This window comes from Anomaloglossus baeobatrachus, chromosome 1 (genome assembly GCF_048569485.1).
Source record: "Anomaloglossus baeobatrachus isolate aAnoBae1 chromosome 1, aAnoBae1.hap1, whole genome shotgun sequence".
In the NCBI taxonomy this organism is placed as follows: domain Eukaryota; kingdom Metazoa; phylum Chordata; class Amphibia; order Anura; family Aromobatidae; genus Anomaloglossus; species Anomaloglossus baeobatrachus.
This window is the reverse complement of record NC_134353.1, coordinates 840823591-840837269: the sequence shown is the minus strand read 5'-3', so window position 1 is coordinate 840837269 and position 13679 is coordinate 840823591. Positions and strand designations below refer to the sequence as shown.

General features: G+C 42.7%; 1 protein-coding gene across 1 annotated transcript in view; it reads left to right on the top strand.

The window, feature by feature from the left end:
- ATG10 (autophagy related 10) overlaps positions 1–6780 on the top strand; it is a 321978-nt gene extending 315198 nt beyond the window's left edge. Inside the window, exon 8 of the mRNA XM_075342003.1 lies at positions 5763–6780. The gene's annotated coding sequence lies outside the window, so the exon portion shown is untranslated. The remainder of the gene's footprint in view (positions 1–5762) is intronic.
- The last annotated feature ends 6899 nt before the right edge of the window (positions 6781–13679 follow it).

Below are 13679 nucleotides of genomic sequence, written 5' to 3'. Positions count from 1 at the left end.
ATCCTTTTTAATTCTGTGGAAAAAATTAAAGAAATTCAATGTATACCTTCCTTTTTTTTTCTGCATATCTACACTGATGGCTGGATTAAAGTAGTTGTTTGATTCAATCTGTTTGTTCACATTGTTCACACTGTGAGGCAGTTAAAAATTAATAAATAAATAAAAGGCATATAAAAGACTGCCTTTTATAGTTTTTACCAAAAAACAATAAAAAAATCTGATCATACCTACAGGTCCTGCAGACTCAGTCTCACAGCGCTTCTGCTTCTGCGTCCGTACGATCATTAGTATTGCTATGCTGTCCGGTAAGCACCTCTGGCTAAAAGGACCTGCCGCGACCGTGACGTCATACCCATGTGACCAGGCACTCTGTGATGCGAGTGTCATCGCATCATGGTGCACAATCTCCCGACGGCAGTGGGTCAGCTGCATGTATTTCCACAGCTGAGGCGTTCCTGTCAGTAGAGTGGGGTGATGCACTGCGAGACGCAAGTGCAATAATCCCCTTACTGTCAGCCTGCTACATCACTCTGACCAGAACGATGCAGCAGGCTGACATGGCTCTCTGTGCTTCTCACTGTGTATAGACACTGTCTGTGCACAAGATGAAGCAGAGTTGACATTGCGCTTTGCTTCTCACTGTGTATAGACTGTGTCTGTGCACAGTGATGAAGCTGACATGGCTGTCCCTGTGGATTACATCGGACTAAGGATTTTTTTATAATAAAGATGGAGTCTCTAAATGTTTTTTGTTTTATTTCTAATAAAAAAAATTTCTCTGTGTTGTGTTTTTTTTACTGTTTCCTAGAAATTTATGGTGGCCATGTTCAATTTGGCGTGACACCATGAATTTCGGGCTTAGTACCATCTGAGAATACAAAGCTGGTATTAACGCCTTTATTACCCAGCAAGCCACCGCCATCACGGCCGCTGGACGAGCCTGGTAAAGCGCCTGGAAATGGCGCTAAGAAACAATGCGCCATTTCCAGGGGCGGCTGCGGGCTGCCAAGAATCCCAGCCCCCAGCTGCCTGGCTTTACCTGACTGGCGATCAAAATATGGCGGGACCCCATGCATTTTTTTTACATTTTTTTTTTAATAAAAAAAAATAAATAATGGGCTTCCCTGTATTTTGATTGCCAGTCAAGGTAGCGCCAGGCAGATGGGGGTGGCAGCTGTCTGCTTTATCTACGCTGAGAATCAAAAATACCATGGAGCGCTACGTCATTTTTTTAAAAATGTATATTATTTTACAGTACTGTGATATCAGGCAATGAAAATACAGGTGAGCCCATTTTTTTTTAGTTATATAAATAAATAATTAAAAAAAAATGCGTGGGCTCCCGCTGCATTTTCTACTGCTACTGGCTGTTAACCCCACTGCTTGGTGTTACCTTCACTGGCAATGGAAAATCAAGGGAAGCATTTTTATTTTTTTTTGCCGAAAAACTAAAAAAAAAATGACGTGGGCTTCGCCATATTTTTGTATGCTAGCCAGGTACAGCAGGCAGGTACAGGCTGCCCCCAACCCCCAGCTGCCTATTTGTACCCGGCTGGGAACTAAAAATATAGAGAAGCCCTTTTTTTAATTATTTCATGAATTTCATGAAATAATAAAAAAAAACGACATGAGCTTCGCCCCATTTTTGTCTCCAGCCAGGTACAACTAGGCAGCTGGTGTTTGGAATCCGCAGCGCAGGTTGGCCCAAGCTTTCTGGGTTCCTTCGCTGCGAATTGCAGTTCGCAGCCGCCCCAGAAAATGGCGTTTTCATAAAAGCGTCATCTTCTGGCACTGTATCCAACTCTACCAGTGGCCCTGGTGACGGGTCGCACGCTGGGTAATAAGGGGTTAATACTAGCTTTGTTTTACTAGCTAGTATTAAGCCAGAAATTTTTAATGTCCGGCAAGTTTGACCCGGCAATTAAGAATCTCCAATAAAGGGTTAAAAAAAAGACACAACACAGAGAAAAAATACTTTATTAGAAATAAATACACAGACACATTAGAGACTCCATGTTTATTACTCCCTCTCACCCCTCCACGATCCTGGTCCTCTGTCTTCTTTCTTCTTCAACCCATGCACCTCTGCTACATCAGACAGCACTGCATGGGAGGAAGAATGCTGCTGCTCGCCATGCAGTCTAATCACTCAGTGAGTGAACAGAGGCTGAGGGTTGTAAGCGGTGATGTCACCGCTGCCACCGTTGCAATAGTAACCTGACAGGCAGGTTACTATAGCAACGGTGATCTCAGATCACCTGATTCTTGGTGCCGCTAATCACCGGCTATGGCAGCCAGTCCCTGCATGTGGGCTGACTCTGTAAAGAGCGCCGACATGCAGGGACGGGGAACCAAGCATGTGTCCGAGTATGTCGCCGGTATGCTGCACTCACTGAGTATACTGAGTACGGAGATGCTTGGGCAAGCACCGCATACTGGCGAGATGCACTGGCAGCACTGACAGGACCTAGCATGACGTCATAGCCATGTGACCAGTCTGTAGCCAATGAGATAATACACACGTGACTGGTCACATGCTATGACGTCACGGAAGGTCCTATCATCAGTGCTAGTTACAGGGAGGGCATAGCGATGATTAGAAGGAGAAGCGGCGGGAGACAGAGTCTGCAGGACGCATCGCAGGACCTGTAAGTATAATGACAATGTTTATTATTAACTATACTCTTTATTTTACAGCCCCTCCCCGCCCCATCACATAACTGTAACGTTCAAGTTCGGACGCTAGTTCGCATTAAAACAGAACCCGAATGCGAACTTTTCAAAACGTTCGAGCGAGTCTCCCGAACATCGGGGGGTTCACCCATCCCTACTGATGATGCTTTGTTTCAGGGATGGGGCAGAGGCTGTAGTATTAACAGCAGCTTCTGCCACCTGACAGTGACTCCTTTGAGTATCCCAGCATGCACTGGAGGCTCTCAAATAAAATGTCATCAAAGAAGTATTCGAAATAAAAAAAAATTAAACAATGAAGAAAAAAGGTGGCACTCACCATTCCACAAAAGTCATATAAAAACATGAATGCAGGGGGACAAAGGCAGCATTGTGGATGACGGCCGTTTTATGCACACCAGCAATTCAACGCATCCAATTAACGCTCTGGTGTGACTTAAATGACCATTGTCCACAACGCTGCCTGCGTGTTCTTTTTGAAGAGTAAGCACCATGAATTCCTCACAGCTAGTTAGTTATATGTTATTGCTGGATCGTTTGTCTTTTTTTCCATTTTTTTTAAATTCAAATAGAGTAGTGAGGAAAGGATAGGGAATTTTTACTTAAAGTATATTCAAAAAAGATTAAATTATGACTAGTGATGAGCGGCCGTGTTGAGGTTCGGTTCAGGAGCTTCATCCGATCTTTAGATAAAGTTCAATTTGGGCCACGGACTTGACATGAACCCTAATTGAAGTCACTAATTGGGCAGTTTGGGTCTCTGCCCACATGCAGCCAGTCCTAAACAGATCACTTCCAGGGCAGGGTGAGCAAGGTTTTTCCATTTTTTGGGGGGTGCACATTACATCTGATCACGCTCTTATTACCCCCAGCGTGAACCGTTCAAACACTGCAAACGGCTCGCATTGTGCTTAGCACCGATCGTACCCAAGCACAGCGATGCTCACGCGAGTGGTGTTCATAAATAAAGCACCCAAACTCCTAATCCGAACTCTGGTTTGTTTGTTTTTTTTGTAAAGTCTGTGTTTGGTACAAACACCGAACCTCAGGTTCTTTCATCTCTAATTATGACACTAGATAGATTAGGACCAAAATAAAATTATTATGGGCCACCACTTTGTTTTTCCCCTCACAGGCTAAAATTTGCAAGCCAGCCACTGCCATCATCACACGTTCAGCTATATTGGCTGAATCATCATTCTCCAGCTGTGTCTGAGATCTAACGTCTCAGCGCAGCAGCTTTGATGATGTCACTACAGTGCTCAGAGATGTGCAGAGCTGCAGATCACTCACTGTTGAGACTGGAGCATCAGGAGAACAATGGGATGTGAGTATTTCTATACTGGTGGCTCTTATACGATTTATAGGACTTTGGAGTGCATTATTTTACATGGAGATCTATGGGGGTGCATTATACTATGTGGAGGACTATGAGGTGCATTATACTATATGGAGGACTATGGGGTGCATTATACAATATGTAGGACTTTGAGGAGTAAATTATACTATCTGGAAGACTATAGGGGGTGTATTATATTATATGGAAGGCTATAGGGGGCTATTATAATAAGTGGAGTGCTATTTGATGGCCATTATACTGTATACAAGGAATTATATAGTGTAAAGATTTATGTGGGGGGCATTATACTGTTTGGAGGCCTAGTAGGGCCATTATACTGTATGAAAAACCAAAGAAAAAATATTATGAACGTATACCTACTGTAACTAAATAAAAGCATAATGCATATACTGTATATATATGTATATATATATATATATATATATATATTTAAACGTAGCGTACTTAGTAAACTCTGTTTTTGATCAAAAAAAGCATAAAGCCATCCCGCCATGTTACGGTGTACCCAGTCGGGACAGTACCTACACTCTCTAATATTGAAACCTTACCATGGGTCAAAATAGGCCTCAATGTGAATAAAGGCTGAGAGTGACTGGATTAGTGCGATCGCAACATTCAGAAAAGAGAGAGGAATCGCTTACCTCTCCCTGGTGATCGTATTCATGTAATGCGATCACAGGGACCCGATTACTCCCATAGTATCTCTGGGTCATCACCATGATGACCCCGGGTTACTGATCTACTGAAAGCCTCACAGACCATTCTGTATGCACGGTGTGTGAGTCAGTGTGCTGCGCTATAATCCTCTGTAGTGATAAAACTTTGCAGGGGGTTATAGAAACGCAGAAAATAAATGCAGAAACAATTGACATGCTCCTTCTTTTTTCAGCAACAAAAGCTGCAAGAAAAAAACCGCAGCGTGGACACAGCAAGTCACGATTCTCATAGACTCTGCTGGGATGCTTTTTTTGCTTTTATTGATTAAAAGAAGCAAGGAAAAACACATAAAAAATGCAAAAAACGCCATGTGGGCACATAGCCTTATCCCTTGCTTTCTTTTAATTAAATAAAGGACATTTAAATGATCATTTTTTTTTTAGTTCTCTTTTATCAATGCTTCATCTTTTTGGAATCACCGGTCAGTTTAGTATTAACTATCATGTTTATTTGCCACATAAATGCGCTGTTTTCTTTGTTGTTCTCAGCAAGTATGGCAACTAAAGAACCTCATCTCGCTGCCAAATAATAGATTTCTTTCCATTTCTTGTTAATGCCTATTACAGATTGTAGTATTTGTTTAACTTGGGTGTTTAAGCAGAAAACAATGTAGTTTCTTGCAAACAATAATTTGTGTCAAATTCTTTTGAAAATTGCATTCATTTCTGGCCCTGTTATCCGGCCTTACGTCTTGACTCCTATTCTTATACTTAGCTATAAACACACCATATTACATTAAGCTATTAAGCTGCTTTCTATTCGTGGGGATTCAGCGCCGTTTGCCAAAGTTGTCTTGGCAAAGCCCACTTCTGTATCTTGCCAGAACATTTGGAATTAATAATCTAATTTCCTTTAGATATTGTTTACCATTGCAGAATAACAGACATCGCCAATGTTTTCTTATATTGGTATTTCAAGGCTGCATTCACATTTTACCAGTTTGTTTCTGTACATTTTGTTCATATCCTAACGTCACCCCCATTGTTCATTTCAGGATTGCAGGCCAATTTAAGAGTCTGAAAAACCTGCTCATCCATCTACGTGTGGGTCAACTCCAGGGAAATCAGATGTTATACTCAAGAATGCTGTCATCTCCGACGCACAGATCATACTGTACCTCCAGCTCGATTTGTTCCATGTTGATGGAGCGTGGCTAACAAATCCTGAGGATCCAAATAGTGGAAGCCTCTAACTCAACGGATGCAGCTTGGCCAATCACCGAATATTGACGGACAATGGCCGAAACCCAAAAGAGGAGGAACAGATACGGCCTCATGAAGGCTGACGAGTCAGGAAGACATATTAAATAGAGGTTTTTTTTCTCATGAATGGTTAATCAAACATTGAAATTAGACCCAAAGGAATGAATGTAAGAGCTGACTGTTTCTGGAAGTTTTCTCATAGAAATGCATGTAGGTATTACATTTCCTAGAAATGAAATAAATATGATGACTTACAAGTGTAGATTAAACTCTTTTTTTCAATCGTAATTGTTTTTGATCAGAAAAGGTATCCGAGGATCAAGATTTGAACAACGGAGAAGAGTTTGGTCATAAGGTGTGAAAATAACAGTTTGTAGTAAACTTAATTCTTCATCCTGGTCTTCACATATTACAAATTTCTGTATGAATAGACCACCATGGCAGTTGAGCCCTGGATAACTAGGCAGTCGATCAGAATATGGGTAGGTGCACACGACCGTATTTATTTTCATATGTATTATTGACTTATTAAAGAAAAATAATAATGATTATTCTACAAGGACTTCAAAAATGTTTTCGGTTTTACACATTCAGAAAGTCATATCTGCATTGTTCCATCAATCACACCGTATGAGAGCTTGTTTTTGCAAAATAGGTTGTTTTTATTTCCATTGGTGCTATTTTTTGCTGCACAATATTTATTGATTAACTTTTGTGAACTCTTTCTGTAGGGAATGAGAAGAATTGTATTTTTTTTACATTTTAAATTTTGCACCACTCACGGTGCAATATAAATAGTGTGATAATGATATACTGTATTTGACTTTTTCATGTTTTACTACTTTCATACAATAAACACACCTAAAAAATAATTTGTTTTTGTGTGAGTGTATTTTCCAAGTTTTACTTTTTAGTGAACAGCAGATGACAGATTTGTGTGAGGGCTTGTTTTTACAGCACAAGCTTTAGTTTCTATTTGCTCCATTTTCTGATCACTTTCTATTATGCTTTTTGGGAGGTGGGATGGTGAAAATAACAAGTCTTGGATTTTTTTATTTTTATATGGTATTTACACTGTGAGATAACATTTGATTTCTGTCATGATTCCTCTGTGCAGAGCATTGTGCTCACTAGGAGATGCCCTGCTGCGCTTTCCTGGACCATTGAGCCAGCGGTGACACGATTCCTCTGTGCAGAACATTTTGCACATTATGAGATGCTCTGCGGTGTTTTCCTGAACTGGCAGGCAGGTTAATTGACTATCACAGGACTCCTTGCAGGTTCTGAGAGGTGCTGATTACTCTGGTGTTTCATCTTCCTGGTAATTGCTCTGCTACTTTACTGAGCATGCTCTCCCATAACCTTGCCAGTTGTACATTCTGGTTTTGTAGTTGTGCTGTTGGCCTGTGTTTCTGCTTGTGTCCTGATCTTTCTTTCTTGACTCTGGACCCGTTGTGTGACTCCTCTCTGCCCACTCCCTGTTCTTGTTGTGACCTCCTGGCTTTGGACCTCGGATAGTTCCCTGACCACATCTCTGTCTTCTTCCTGTTTATATTCTGTACCGTCATGGAATATTGACCCTTGGATTGTGACCTGACTACACTTCTACTTACTCCTTGTGTTCATAAGTGTCTGCCCGTTACCTAACTCCAGCTTGCCTGACTATTCTTCCATCTGCACTATCCGTAAGTAGTGACTTGCATTACGTACCTTTCAGTTTTCTTCTATAACGTTTACAGTAAAAGGGCTATTTTTTTTTCTTTTTTACATTTCTGAAAATCAAGCATGTCATTTTGTCACTTGCCATTATTATGTAAAATGAGTGGAGCAACACAGATGTACAGTGCTGGCCAAAAGCATTGGCACCCCTGCAATTCTGTCAGTTAATACTCAGTTTCTTCTTGAAAATGATTGCAATCACAAATTCTTTTTTATTATTATCTTCATTTATTTTGCTTGCAATGAAAAAACACAAAAGAGAATGAAACAAAAATCAAATCATTGATCATTTCACACAAAACTCCAAAAATGGGCCAGACAAAAGTATTGGCACCCTTAGCCTAAGGGCGGCTTTGCACACTACGACATCGCAGGTGCGATGTCGGTGGGGTCAAATTGAAAGTGACGCACATCCGGCATCGCATGCGACATCGTACTGTGTAAAGCCTAGATGATACGATTAACGAGCACAAAATCGTCGTAATCGTATCATCGGTGCAGCGTCGGCGTAATCCATAATTACGCTGACGCGACGGTCCGATGTTGTTCCTCGTTCCTGCCGCAGCACACATCGCTGTGTGTGTGAAGCCGCAGGAGCGAGGAACATCTCCTACCGGCGTCACTGCGGCTTCCGTAGGATATGCGGAAGGAAGGAGGTGGGCAGGATGTTTACATCCTGCTCATCTCCGCCCCTCCGCCGCTATTGGCCGCCTGCCGTGTGACGTCGCTATGACGCCGCACGACCCGCCCCTTAGGAAGGAGGCGGGTCGCCGGCCAGAGCGACGGTCGCAGGGCAGGTGAGTGTGCATGTGAAGCTGGCGTAGCGATAATTTTCGCTACGCCAGCTATCACACGATATCGTACCTGCGACGGGGGCGGGGACTATCGCGTGCGACATCGCAGCATCGGCTTGCGATGTCGCAACGTGCAAAGCCCACCTAATACTTGGTTGCACAACCTTTAGCCAAAATAACTGCAAACAACCGCTTCTGGTAACCATCAATGAGTTTCTTACAATGCTCTGCTGGAATTTTAGACCATTCTTCTTTGGCAAACTGCTCCAGGTCCCTGAGATTTGAAGGGTGCCTTCTCCAAACTGCCATTTTGAGATCTCTCCACAGGTGTTCTATGGGATTCAGGTCTGGACTCATTGCTGGCCACTTTAGTAGTCTCCAGTGCTTTCTCTCAAACCATTTTCTAGTGCTTTTTGAAGTGTGTTTTGGGTCATTGTCCTGCTGGAAGACCAATGACCTCTGAGGGAGACTCAGCTTTCTCACACTGGGCCCTACATTATGCTGCAAAATTTGTGGGTAGTCTTCAGACTTCATAATGCCATGCACACGGTCAAGCAGTCCAGTGCCAGAGGCAGCAAAGCAACCCCAAAACATCAGGAAACCTCCGGCATGTTTGACTGTAGGTACCGTGTTCTTTTCTTTGAATGCCTCTTTTTTTTTCTTGTAAACTCTATGTTGATGGCTTTTCCCAAAAAGCTTTACTTTTGTCTCATCTGACCAGAGAACATTCTTCCAAAACATTTTAGGATTTCTCAGGTAAGTTTTGGCAAACTCCAGCCTGGCTTTTTTATGTCTCGGGGTAAGAACTTGTTTGGATGTTAGTCGAGGTTTTTTATCCACCATCCGCACAATCTTGCGTTGACATCTCTCATCAATTTTTCATTTCCTTCCACATCTAAGGAGGTTAGCCACCGTGCCATGGGCTTTAAACTTCTTGATGACACTGCGCACCTTAGACAAAGGAACTTTCAGGTCTTTGGAGATGGACTTGTAGCCTTGAGATTGCTCATGCTTCCTCACAATTTGGATTCTCAAGTACTCAGACAGTTCTTTGGTCTTCTTTCTTTTCTCCATGGTCAATGTGGTACACACAAGGACACAGGACAGAGGTTGAGTCACCTTTAATCCATGTCAACTGGCTGCAAGTGTGATTTAATTATTGCCAACACCTGTTAGGTGCCACAAGTAAGTTACAGGTGCTGTTAATTACACAAATTAGAGAAGCATCACATGATTTTTCAAACGGTGCCAATACTTTTGTCCACCCCCTTTTTTATGTTTGGTGTGGAATTATATCCAATTTGGCTTTATGACAGTTTTTTTATTTTTTTTCATTGAAGACAAATTAAATGAAGATAATAATACCAAAAAATTAGTGATTGCAATCATTTTCAAGAATAAACTGAGTATTATCTGACAGAATTGCAGGGGTGCTAATACTTTTGGCCAGCACTGTAACCATGTAGACTTTCTGATGTATGTAAAGTGCTGTGGAATTAATGGTGCTATATAAGTAAATAAATATTATTATTATTAGGCTACGTTCTCATGATGAGCTTTTTTTACTTGCATTTTTTACATACATTTTTATCACATTTTTTACTCTGCTTTTTGTCTTTTGTTGGTATGGCATGTTTTAACCCCTTAACGACCGCCGATACGCCTTTAAACGGCGACAAATTAGGGTACTTCTTCCGATCCGCCACTTTTTAACGGCGGTCGGAAAAAAGGGTCTAGCGCCCCCCAGAGTCAGAAAATTTCCGGGGGTAGCTGAGACTCTGGAGATCATGATTCTGGCCGGTTTTTCCGGTCCCCGCTCACCTGATGACCGGTATGCACCGTATACCGATGATCAGGTTACAGTAAATGACCGCGCCGGTAAAAAATCATTTATCTCCCATCTGGCATAAACAAACATGTCAGATGGGAGATAAATCTCATCCCCCGGTCCTCTCCGGTCCCCCGATGTCGCCAAAGTGTCCCCCCACACCCCCTTCCTCCCGAAAATCTAACATGGCGCCGCACATACCGGCCCGCACAGCAGCGCGCCGGCCGCATTTCCCCCTTTCCTATGGTTTCTGTCGCATATGCTATGACACATACGACAGAAAACTGCTCCCCAGGCCCTGCCAGGTCACCCCCTATTCCCACCCCGGTGTTCCCCGGTGTCCACCGTACCTGTCTCAGCTCTGATCCCCCGCAGCCCCCTCCTCCTTCACAGTGCACGCCGGTCATACGTGCAGAGCGCGGCTGTCAGCTCAGCTTCCTGTGCTGCTCGCACTGTGCAGCTGTGACCCGGGGAGGGTGGGTGCAAATTCTTTGCACCCACTCTCCTCAAATGGAGGGTCTGCACTCCTAGAAAATGGGGGATACGTTCCCTGAACGTGCCCCCCATATTCTAGAAGGTCCAGAATAGCCGCGGGACTTTCACAATGGATTACAGCAGGGACCCGATTTTTTTTTTTTCTTTTCAATAAATTGGCCAAAGAGGGAATGTTTTTGGGGAGTGTTTTTTCAAATACATTTTTTTTTTGTTGTCAATTTTTTTTTTATTATTATTACTGTCAATTAGTTATGTCTGGTATCAAATAGACGCCGTGACATAACTAATTACACATCTGGTATCAACCCCATTTATTACCCCGTTTGCCACCGCACCAGGGCGCGGGATGAGTTGGGGCGAAGCACCAGGATTGGCGCATCTAATGGATGCGCCACTTCTGGGGCGGTTGCGGCCTGCTATTTTTAGGCTGGGAAGAGTCCAATAACCATGGCTCTTCCCACCCTGAGAATACCAGACCCCAGCTGTCAGCTTCATCTTGGCTGGTGATCTAATTTGGGGGGACCCTACGTTTGTTTGTTTTTTTAATTATTTATTTATAAATAATTAAAAAAAAAACAGCTTGGGGAGCCCTCCAAATTGATCACCAGCCAAGGTGAAGCTGTCAGCTGTGGTTTGCAGGCTACAGCTGTCTGCTTTACCCTAGCTGGCTATTAATAATAGGGGGGACCCCACGTCATTTATTTTAATTCTTTTTTTTTTCTTTTTGGGCTAAATACAAGGCTAGGCACCCTTTAGTGCCACATGAAAGTCACTGAAGGGCGCCAGCTTAGAATATTCAGGGGGGTGGGACGTTATATATGTTTAACATCTATCCATTCATCCATTGTAGCATTTTAGGCTATGTGCCCACATTCAGCGTTTGCAGCGTTTTGGGCGCAGAGTGTTTTCCCTGCATCCATAACACTGCGTTGTGCAGTAGAAGCACAGTGGAAGGATTTTTAGAAATCCCATGCCCACTGTGCTTCTTTTCTCCGCAGCATAAACCGACCTGTGGCGCAGCTTCCTGAGCCTCAGCATGTCAATTTATGCTGCGGAGACAAGAGTGTTCTCTGCAGGTAGAATAGAGCTAAAGTCCACAGCAGCCTGAACCCAAATCGTGGGCATGGGCAGCTGCATTCTCCCGTGGACAACACTCACATCTCTGCAGGAAGGCTGACACTGTGTACTAGACGCCGTGTCGCTGGATCATGGCCACATAGCCTAACAGTGAGAAATTTGTTGCTACAGCAACATTTTTGTGAAGTACCTGTGGATTCAAAATGCTTACTATACTACTGAATAAAATCCTTGAGGGGTCCAGTTTCCAAAATGGAGTCACTTGTGGGGGGTTTCTAATGTATTTATGTATGTAAGGTACCCAAGAGGCCCTGCTAATGTGACATGGTGCGCGCAATTTATTTCAACTTTTCCAAAATTCAAATGGTGCTCCTTCCATTCCAAGCCCTCCCATTTATCCAAACAGAGGTTTGTGGCCACATATGGGGTATCTCTGCGCTCACAATAAATTGGATAACAACCTGTGGGGTCCACGTTTTGTTGTTGCCTCTTGAAAAAGTGAGAAATGTGATGCTAAAGAAACATTTTTGTGAAAAAAATGAAAATTTTCAATATGGCAACCTAAGCTTATCAAATTCTGTGAAGTATTCGTGGATTCAAAATGCTCAATATACACCTAGATAAAAGCCTTGAGTTGTCTTGATTCCAGAATGGGGTCACTTGTGGGGGGCCTCCACTGTTTAGGCAGTTTAGGGGCTTTCCAAATGCGACATAGCGTCCGCTAATTATTCCAGCCAAATGTTCAGTCAAATGGCACTTTTTCCCTTCCGAGCCCTGCTGTGCACCCAAACAGTTGATTTCCACCACACATAAGGTATCTGCATACTCAGGAGAAATTGCACAATACATTTTATGCTGCTTTTTTTCCTTTTACTCTTGTTAAAAATAAAAAAGCTTATGTGGTTGAAGCAACAATTTTGTGGTAAAAATGTATTTTTTTTATTTTCACAGCTTAACATTATAAACTTCTGTGAAGCACCTGGGGGTTCAGGGTACTCACCAAACATCTAGGTAAATTCCTTGAGGGGTCTATTTTCCAGAATGGGGTCACTTGTGGGGGACCTCCCCTGCTTAGGCACCTCAGGGGCTCTCCTAATGCAGCATGGTGTCCGCTATTGATTCCAGCCAATTTTGCAGTCAAATTGCACTCCTTCCCTTCCAAGACCTGCCGTGTGCCCAAACAGTTGATTTCCACCACATATAAGATATCACCAAACTCAGGAAAAATTGCACAATAAATTTCATGGTGATTTTTTTCCTGTTACCCTTGTGAAAAAAAAAGCTACCTGGTTGAAGTAACAATTTTGTGGTAAAATTTTATTTTTTTATTTTCATGGCTCAACGTTATAAACTTCTGTGAAGCACCTGGGGGTTCAGGGTACTACCAAACATCTAGCTAAATTCCTTGAGAGACCTAGTTTCCAATATGGGGTCACTTGTGGTGGTTTTTTGCTGTTTACGTACCTTAGGGGTCCTCCAAATGCAACATGGTGCCCGCAATCTTTTTCAGCCAAATTTCCTTTCCAAAATTCAAATATTGCTCCTTTCGTTCCAAGCCCTCCCATTTGTCCATACAAAGGTTTCAGACCACATGTGAGGTATCACCGCGCTCATAAAAAAGTGGGTAACAAACATTTGGGTCAAATTTTTGGAATTACCTCTTGAAAAAGTGAGAGAATTGATGCTAAAGCAACATTTTTGAGAAAATAATGACAATTTTCAATATGACAACGTAACGTTATCAAAATCTGTGAAGTACCTGTGGGTCCAAAATGCTCAGTATACCCCTCGATAGA